Here is a 9,101-nt window from a genome sequence, read left to right on the forward strand (position 1 = left end):
TACTGCAAATGGTTAAAATGGTGATTGGGGAAGGGAAGAAGCCTGCCTCCTTCAGTAGAGGACGCATCACACTCCTGCTGAAGGAGGGAGCTCCCCCGACAGACATAAGATCATGGTGTCCTATAACGTTGTTAAACACTGATTACAAACTTGTTGCCACATTACTGCAAATACGCCTTGCCAAATGGTTACCTTCAATGATCTCCCCGTGCCAATCTTGCGCAGTACCGGGACGATCTATATACACGAATCTCATGATCACCCGTGACGTGTTCGAGTATGCTCAGATGAAGAATGTGCGCGGGGTGTATATATCAGTAGATCAAGAAAAGGCATTCGACCGTGTCATGCATAAGTACATCTTTTTAATTTTGGAATTACTGAACCTACCCCCTATCTTTATACGCAGCGTTCGGCTCCTCTACGACGACATCACTAGTGAAATTTTAGTGAACGGATCTATTACACCTGCCTTTCCTGTTCGCAGAGGGGTCCGGCAAGGTTGCCCGCTTAGCCCTTCACTGTTCATTCTTCCGCTGGACCCGTTAATTAGAAACATAATTACTGCACAGCAAATCCGAGGTTTTCCAATGACTGGCCAGGAGGAAATTAGAGTCAGTGCGTACGCTGACGACATCTCTTTGTTTTTAAGAGACGAGCAGAGTTTTCGAACTTTTAAGGACATCTTCGCTGAGTATTCGGCTTTATCTGGCGCCCGAATTAACGAGACCAAAAGTAAAGCATTATTATTCGGCTCTTTCCCCTCCAGTGCGATACCCAACATTCCCATAGTCAACTCTGTGAAAGTGTTGGGAATTATCTTCACTAACAAGGGAGTAGCGGACGCCTCATGGCAATTAGCGATCCAAAGGTGCAACGCCGCAATCATCTCCTTTAACCACAGATGCCTATCGTTTCGACTGAGAGCTCTAGCAATAACAACAACCGTGTGCGCTTATGCGAATTATATAGCTAGAGTTGGCGTAATGCCCAGAAAAGTAGGCATCCAACTTAACAGACTCATCACCACCTTTCTCTGGAACAGCAAACCCCCGGCAGTGAAAAGGCGCCTGCTACAACTCCCGCTAAAATCAGGGGGACTTGGCTTACCTCATGTACTGAATACCGGTAGGATTCTGGCATTAAAAACAGTCATGTCCCTATACATGATCCCTGAATACATGGGAAAAAATCTAATGGTATATCTGACCAGCACGTTTCAGAAGGCACTTACTGGGAGACGAGAATCTGGTCCACTAGCCGAAAACCCATCAACATATTATAGAGCCGTTCACAACACCAAGAAGGTGATTCTTGCGGAATGCCCCAACACAGATATCGTCCAAGACAAGGTGTCCAGCGTTATTCAAAAAATACCATATAGGCAGTTAAGCCAGGATGAACTTCACAAGACATCTGAAAAGAAATGGCGCGATTGGTTCCGTCCTTGGTTACCTCACGAAATTTTGGAGTTTGACTGGAAGCGAAGATGGCAAGTTCTGCCGACACGTGAGCGGCTCTATAAAATGGGCATTGTACCGAGTGCCACATGCCCGAATTGTAGCGCTACGGAATCGATTGAGCATACCTTGTTTCAATGTCCGCCAGCTAGGATAACCTGGAAACTGGTTAAGCGCACCTTCAAAGTAGATGGCCAAAAAAAGCCTCGGAAAACATAACCATTCGAACACTTGATACTGATTTGCATAATGTTCGTTATTTGGAAAAGGCGTAGTCTGGCGGAAGCCCGGAGGCGCCCAGTCAGGGCTGCCTACCCTGCGATGCAACAATTAAGGCTTTTAGTGTGGAAAACACTCGCAGAGGATCTGGAACTCAACGGGGAGGACGCTTTCCTCCGACGATGGCATACGAGGTTCTTCTATGTTAAAAACGGCACGCTTCACTATCCGATTGTCCCCTATTAGGAGCCGATACTCCTAAACGATCCATGTGACGACCTATGTGATTGTTAAGCTTCATATAAACATTGTATAAAAGTGTATAGAAGACCTGTACGGGAATTGTATAAAGTTATACAGATCTGTGATCCATGGGCCGATGCTCCTCAATGATCCATGTGACGACCTATGTCATTGTTAAGCTTCATATAAACATTGTATAAAAGTGTATAGAAGACCTGTACAGGAATTGTATAAAGTTGTACAGATCTGTATCGGCATTGCATGGACTTGTGTACCTTCGCAAGATGCTTGTTCTTGGACACACACAACATGGCACATGTTCTCGCTGGCCTACACACGTAGGACCTAGCCACTGTGTAAGGTACACGTAAACTTAGTAGTCCTGTACGCATGTTTTACAGTATGTTTTGCTCAATAAAATTCCCTTTGTGTAGTAGTATCTTTTTTAATTTTGGAATTACTGAACCTAACCCCTATCTTTATATGCAGCGTTCGGCTCCTCTACGACGACATCACTAGTGAAATTTTAGTGAACGGATCTATTACACGTGCCTTTCCTGTTCGCAGAGGGGTCCGGCAAGGTTGCCCGCTTAGCCCTTCACTGTTCATCCTTTCGCTGGACCCGTTAATTAGAAACATAATTACTGCACAGCAAATCCGAGGTTTTCCCAGGAGGAAATTAAAGTCAGTGCGTACGCTGACGACATCTCTTTGTTTTTAAGACACGAGCAGAGTTTTCGAACATTTAAAGACATTTTCGCTGAGTATTCGGCTTTATCTGGCGCCCGAATTAACGAGACCAAAAGTAAAGCATTATTATTCGGCTCTTTCCCCTCCAGTGCGATACCCAACATTCCCATAGTCAACTCTGTGAAAGTGTTGGGAATTATCTTCACTAACAAGGGAATAGCGGACGCCTCATGGCAATTAGCAATCCAAAGGTGCAACGCCGCAATCATCTCCTTTAACCACAGATGCCTATCGTTTCGACTGAGAGCTCTAGCAATAACAACAACCGTGTGCGCTTATGCGAATTATATAGCTAGAGATGGCGTAATGCCCAGAAAAGTAGGCATCCAACTTAACAGACTCATCACCGCCTTTCTCAGGAAGAGCAAACCCCCGGCAGTGAAAAGGCACCTGCTACAACTCCCGCTAAAATCAGGGGGACTGGGCTTACCTCATGTACTGAATAACGGTAGGATTCTGGCATTAAAAACAGTCATCTCCCTATACATGATCCCTGAATACATGGGAAAAAATCTAATGGTATATCTGACCAGCACGTTTCAGAAGGCACTTACTGGGAGACGAGAATCTGGTCCACTAGCCGAAAACCCATCACCATATTATAGAGCCGTTCACAACACCAAGAAGATGATTCTTGTGGAATGCCCCAACACAGATATCGTCCAAGACAAGGTGTCAAGCATTATTCCAAAAATAACATATAGGCAGTTAAGCCAGGATGAACTTCACAAGACATCTGAAAAGAAATGGCGCGATTGGTTCCGTCCTTGGTTACCTCACGAAATTTTGGAGTTTGACTGGAAGCGAAGATGGCAAGTTCTGCCGACACGTGAGCGGCTCTATAAAATGGGCATTGTACCGAGTGCCACATGCCCGAATTGTAGCGCTACGGAATCGATTGAGCATACCTTGTTTCAATGTCCGCCAGGTAGGATAACCTGGAAACTGGTTAAGCGCACCTTCAAAGTAGATGGCCAAAAAAAGCCTCGGAAAACATACGGACCATTCGAACACTTGATACTGATTTGCACAATGTTCGTTATTTGGAAAAGGTGTAGTCTGGCGGAAGCCCGGAGGTGACCTGTCAGGGCTGCCTACCCTGCGATGCAACAATTAAGGCTTTTAGTGTGGAAAACACTCGCAGAGGATCTGGAACTCAACGGGGAGGACGCTTTCCTCCGACGATGGCATACGAGGTTCTTCTATGTTAAAAACGGCACGCTTCACTATCCGATTGTCCCCTATTAGGGGCCGATACTCCTCAACGTTCCATGTGACGACCTATGTGATTGTAAAGCTTCATATAAACATTGTATAAAAGTGTATAGAAGACCTGTACAGGAATTTTATAAAGTTGTACAGATCTGTATAGGAATTGTATGGACTTGTGTACCTTCGCAAGATGCTTGTTCTTGGACACACACAAAATGGCACATGTACTCGCTGGCCTACACACGTAGGAACTAGCCACTGTATACGGTACACGTAAACTTAGTAGTCCTGTACGCATGTTTTACAGTACGTTTTGCTCAATAAAATTCCCTTTGTGTAGTATCTGTTCTTATCAGCTTAATATCTGATACGGGTTCTTTGTGGACCCACGATATTAAACCTATTTTTGGAAGTTGGTGGAGTGCTTGAAGCCTGCTTCACCTCCGCCGCAGGTCGGAGGTGAAGCACTACCTCCGGGATCGGCTCCCGCTCACATAGGTGAGACTTCATACAATCAAAATGAAGAACACAAGCTCGAAGCGAGCACTGACATCACACGCACCATTCCTATACCATACGCAACGATGCCGGTTTGCGGACCACGAGAGTCATGCCGTTCTAGAGCAGCGGAAATGTTCCTCCAAGCACTAGGTTTGAAAATTTGTGCCTACGAACATGAACGAAACAATGAAAACGGTCTGTAGCTGCCTTCGCTTCATAAAATTCCCGTACGAAGAAATTTGCGTGCGCAAATGACAGCGCAAGAGAGAGAAACCATGTAAAGAAGAATGGCTGCCTTTCGCGTGATCTCCCGCATGAAACTTAATGGGATAGACTAATTTTAGCCGTTCATTTTGATTTGCCGAATGTAAGCCGGAACACTTTCTACACGCGGTCTTAAGATTTGAATGGCAATCAAAGACAACCTTTTTTTTATTTCTGTTTGTTCTATCTGGAACCAAACTAATTAAGAACGCCTTTAAATCTTAGATTCGATTAGATATCGTGACTGGTATGCTAAAAAATCACGCCTTGCGTCACGTCACTCCTTGTATGAACATGCTGTTAACCTTCGTGATCGCGGCATTAAAAATCGCCAGTTCCCGAACTTTAATCGCGCCGATGATGCTGGATTCTTATTGTAATGATTAGATAGAAAGCGCTTGTTCTACGGCTAGCTTTAAGGAAAAGAAAAACATCATTCAGGAATGGATACCTCAAAACAACCGAAAAATGTGCAGGCTACAATGAGAGTACTAAGAATACTGAAAAAGATGAAATCTAAACATGCTGCAAGGAGCCAACAAATGCAATTGAACCAACGAAGTGAAGTGAAATTACTTCATCAGGACATGCCCCGAAAAAACGCGGCCACTTTCAATGATCACTTGAAATCTGATTTATTTTTCTTTTTTCTACAACGGATACTAATTATATTCCCAATGGCGGATGTGAAAATTTCGAAGCGCGGCATTTTCGAAACCTCATGGCCTCGGACGCTTTCTCTCTTGTTTAAGTATATTGATGGTGGCGTATTGGTGCAGATGGAGAAAATTTTTGCGCACACAATTTATAAACCTGTGGTTCACTTTCTTGAAAAACACAAAGGGCTGACAAACGACCAACCCGCACACAATTAATTTGGTATTACGCACGATTTCGCAGCCGCAGTAACAAAAGGGTCGTAACAAACGGTTTCACGTCTCTCAAAATGAAAAAAAAAAATAAAAACGACTGCACAAATTAGGTTTTCCCAAACTCGATGGTTTCGATCAGCTTTTGAACAGCTGTTCTTTAAATTGAGTTGGCGTTGATTGCGTAGGTGCGGGCACCAGTTGTTAAGGATTTTTGTAAATGGCATCATTACTGGATAGATGCGGACGTCTGCGTGATGTGTGAAACAGTCTGTTCACTTGAGGATCAAGGGAGGACCCCCCCCCCCCCAAAAAAAAAGATCATGTCGTGGTGAGAGAAGTGGCAGATGAGTACTATTATCGCGAGAAAGTGAAAGGAAAAGCGCCTCGTACTAAGGAGCTGCTCCTCTTAAATGTGAAGCTCCAAACAAGTTTTTTTCTTGAGACGCTCTATAAAGTTATACACAGCTCCAGCACCCGTACACGAAGACAAATGTCCAAACTGGAAAGAAAGCATGAAATTCGCGGTGCCCGTTTGCTGTAAAACAACGGGCCACATTACGCAAAGTCCGCTACCACGTCAGCCGGGGGGGCAACGGAGAGCACCAAACGCCCGCGCTTAAGCCAAGCAGCGAGTAAAAACGCTCGGCGCTAAAGCCAAACGGGGACTAAAACTGAGGCCACGGGACTGTTGCTCAAATTGTGTGTAGTCCGGTAGGCGCCGGTCTGTCGGCGCCTGCGCGCGGCTGTCCGCAACTACGTCAGCCGGGGCGGCGAAAAAAAAAAGCTGCCCCCCCTGTTCTACCGTGCGCGAGGCGGCAGTCAACGCCGGCCTCGCCGTTATAGCCCCAGGAGGAACACGAGGTTCTTCTCTGGAGTCTCTTTCTCGTCGAGTGGAACAGGAAATGGCGTGCATATTTGCAACTCGCCAACACACATCGCCCCCGAAAATCGGCCGGTTCGAGACGCAACCGCACCATTCTTCTGTCGGGAGCGCGGCTTTCGACGATGCCGATAGCCGCTGCAAACGTGTCTGCAAAGCACCCTCTTGCGCCAGCAAGACTGACCCCTCTTCAAGCGGAGCCACATTGCGACAACGGTCCCCTTCCGTTTCGCCTTTTGCTGCACGGAGTTGCGACGGAGCGAACAAAGAAAATTTAAAAAAAATAGGCTGCGCTTTACGGCAACCGTTTCGTGCGAGTCCTGCCGCCGGCAAAGAGCTCCCTTCTCCTCTGTGGTCCGTCTCACACGAGAGGACCCAACGCTCTTCGCACCTGTCGGCACTGCGATCGCTTGCTTGCTCGGGAAGGATGTACGTTTCAGTTGTGTACCGCAGACAAACCTTCCAGTCAGAGGCTAAGCCTCAATAGATCACAGTGTGGTGGCTGCTCTAGTACTTACGACACCACGACAGGTACCTAAGTCGTCTTCAGACGATTTGACACTGCAGCGATTCAGGCCAGCCATAGCCCCGGAGAGCGACCAGTGGCCTCGACAATACTCGGCCTCCGGGGTAGCGCTCTCTGGGTTCATTTGGCGTCATCGAGCCGGGAAGCGCGGCAGCCCGCCGCGCTCGACCCGGCTCTAATCTTACCCGCTTTCCCCGCAAGTGCACACGATATCGTTGCGGTGCTTAGACGGGATTCTGACTTAGAGGCGTTCAGTCGTAATCCCACGGATGGTAGCTTCGCACCACTGGTCTCTCGACCAAGCACGTGAACCAAGTGTCCGAATCTACGGTTCCTCTCGTACTGAGCAGAATTACTATCGCAACGACCGGTCATCAGTAGGGTAAAACTAACCTGTCTCACGACGGTCTAAACCCGGCTCACGTTCCCTATTACTGGGTGAACAATCCAACGCTTGGCGAATTCTGCTTCGCAATGATAGGAAGAGCCGACATCGAAGGATCGAAAAGCGACGTCGCTATGAACGCTTGGCCGCCACAAGCCAGTTATCCCTGTGGTAACTTTTCTGACACCTCTTGCTTAAAACTCTTAAAGCCAAAAGGATCGAGGGGCCCCGCTTTCGCGGTCTCGAATCGTACTGAAATTCAAGATCAAGCAAGCATTTCCCCTTTTGCTCTACGCGAGGTTTCTGTCCTCGATGAGCTCGCCTTAGGACACCTGCGTTACCGTTTGACAGATGTACAGCCCCGGCCGACTGCTTCGCCGTCATTCCTGAAATCAAAGGCAAAAATAAAGGGTGGGGATACCTGTTTCTGCAAAATGCATACCAGGTTTAAAGCCAATTAAAAAGAAATGAAAAGGGGTTTTGAATTAATACCCAAAGCGCATGTTTTTGTTGAGAAAAGCCAATTGAAAAAATAAAATTGTGGGCTAAAGGCAACGCGTTTGTGTCCCAAGGTGTCTCAGCGAGGGCAGAGGCCCCCGCGCCGGGCATTTAATGATTGTGAATGATGAGGCTGAGTCGAGGTGGCATGGGCATGCCAAAAATGAAGTAAAAGGAAAAAGTAAAAAAATAAAAGTAAAAGGGTGAATGGAGCAACAGTCTATGTAAAGAAGATCGTCGAGGCCGTCCATGTCCTCCTGCGACAATCAGCCATGCCTACGCGGCCCCCGAGAGGGCGCACGTCACATGGCGACCCGGCACTTTCGACGCCAGGTACCAGGAACACCCCCGGCGCCGTTGTCGCGCGTCCATGTGACACTTCTCGGCACCGACAGGTGAATCCGGTCCACCGGTCGACGGGGCCGCCGCAGACTTCGGGGGTGTTGCCCAGCGTCATGTCCGATGTGAGGCGACGACTTCAGCCGCCAGGCACATCCCCCCGCCGTACCAGGTCTTCCGATCCACGCCTTCACCATGCGGGAGCGACGGTTGGGGTCCGCCATCTAGCAGAGCCACCGCAGGTCACAGGGGACACGTCCCGGTGCCGCGCACACACAGGGCCCGGCACCGAGCGGCAGGGACGCCCCCGGCGTCAACGCTCACGAGTCCCGAACGTCCGAGTCATACCAAACAGCAGCAACCCGTTAGGTCACGCCCCAGGAGTCCTCGGGGGCGTCGCCCGGCGCGAACAGGAAAAACAACATAAAAAATTGCCGACGATTACGTGTCTTCCTAATGCGAAATTTGAGCGCAGCAAATAAGCTGTTTCACCTTTTCGATAGATTGAGGCAAAGAAATCGAGCAACACATGTATGCGCTATCACAGAATTTTTTTTTTATTTTTCACACGTATTCCTTTAACAAAGACTCCACTAACAGTTGTTGACAGTCATGAAGGAAGCTTTGTGGTCGGAGAAATAGACTGATATATGTTCGACTTGGTACACCAATGCTTGATTCTCAAAGACGAGATCTATACAAGTGCCTCGCGAGGTTGTCACAGCCGTGGGACGCGTTACGAGCGAGAGGAACGGGATGTTCTCCCGCATAAGTGTTAGGAAATTGCTGTTTGTCTTTATGTCAAGCCGCCACCGATCTGGCTCTCTGATTGCCACCGCACAGGGCGAACGGCAGCGGCAATTTCGGCTCGGGCGGTGCACATATACAGATCCGCCGCCACCGATCTGGCTGTCTGATTGCCACCGCACAGGGGTTGCATTGGAGGAGGAGC

General features: G+C 47.9%; 1 pseudogene; it reads left to right on the forward strand.

Annotated features, from left to right (window-relative positions):
* Positions 1-4,196: 4,196 nt before the first annotated feature.
* On the forward strand, positions 4,197-4,377 carry LOC142565065 (U2 spliceosomal RNA; annotated as a pseudogene).
* Positions 4,378-9,101: the final 4,724 nt, after the last annotated feature.

Source organism: Dermacentor variabilis, chromosome 11 (genome assembly GCF_050947875.1).
Source record: "Dermacentor variabilis isolate Ectoservices chromosome 11, ASM5094787v1, whole genome shotgun sequence".
NCBI lineage: Eukaryota > Metazoa > Arthropoda > Arachnida > Ixodida > Ixodidae > Dermacentor > Dermacentor variabilis.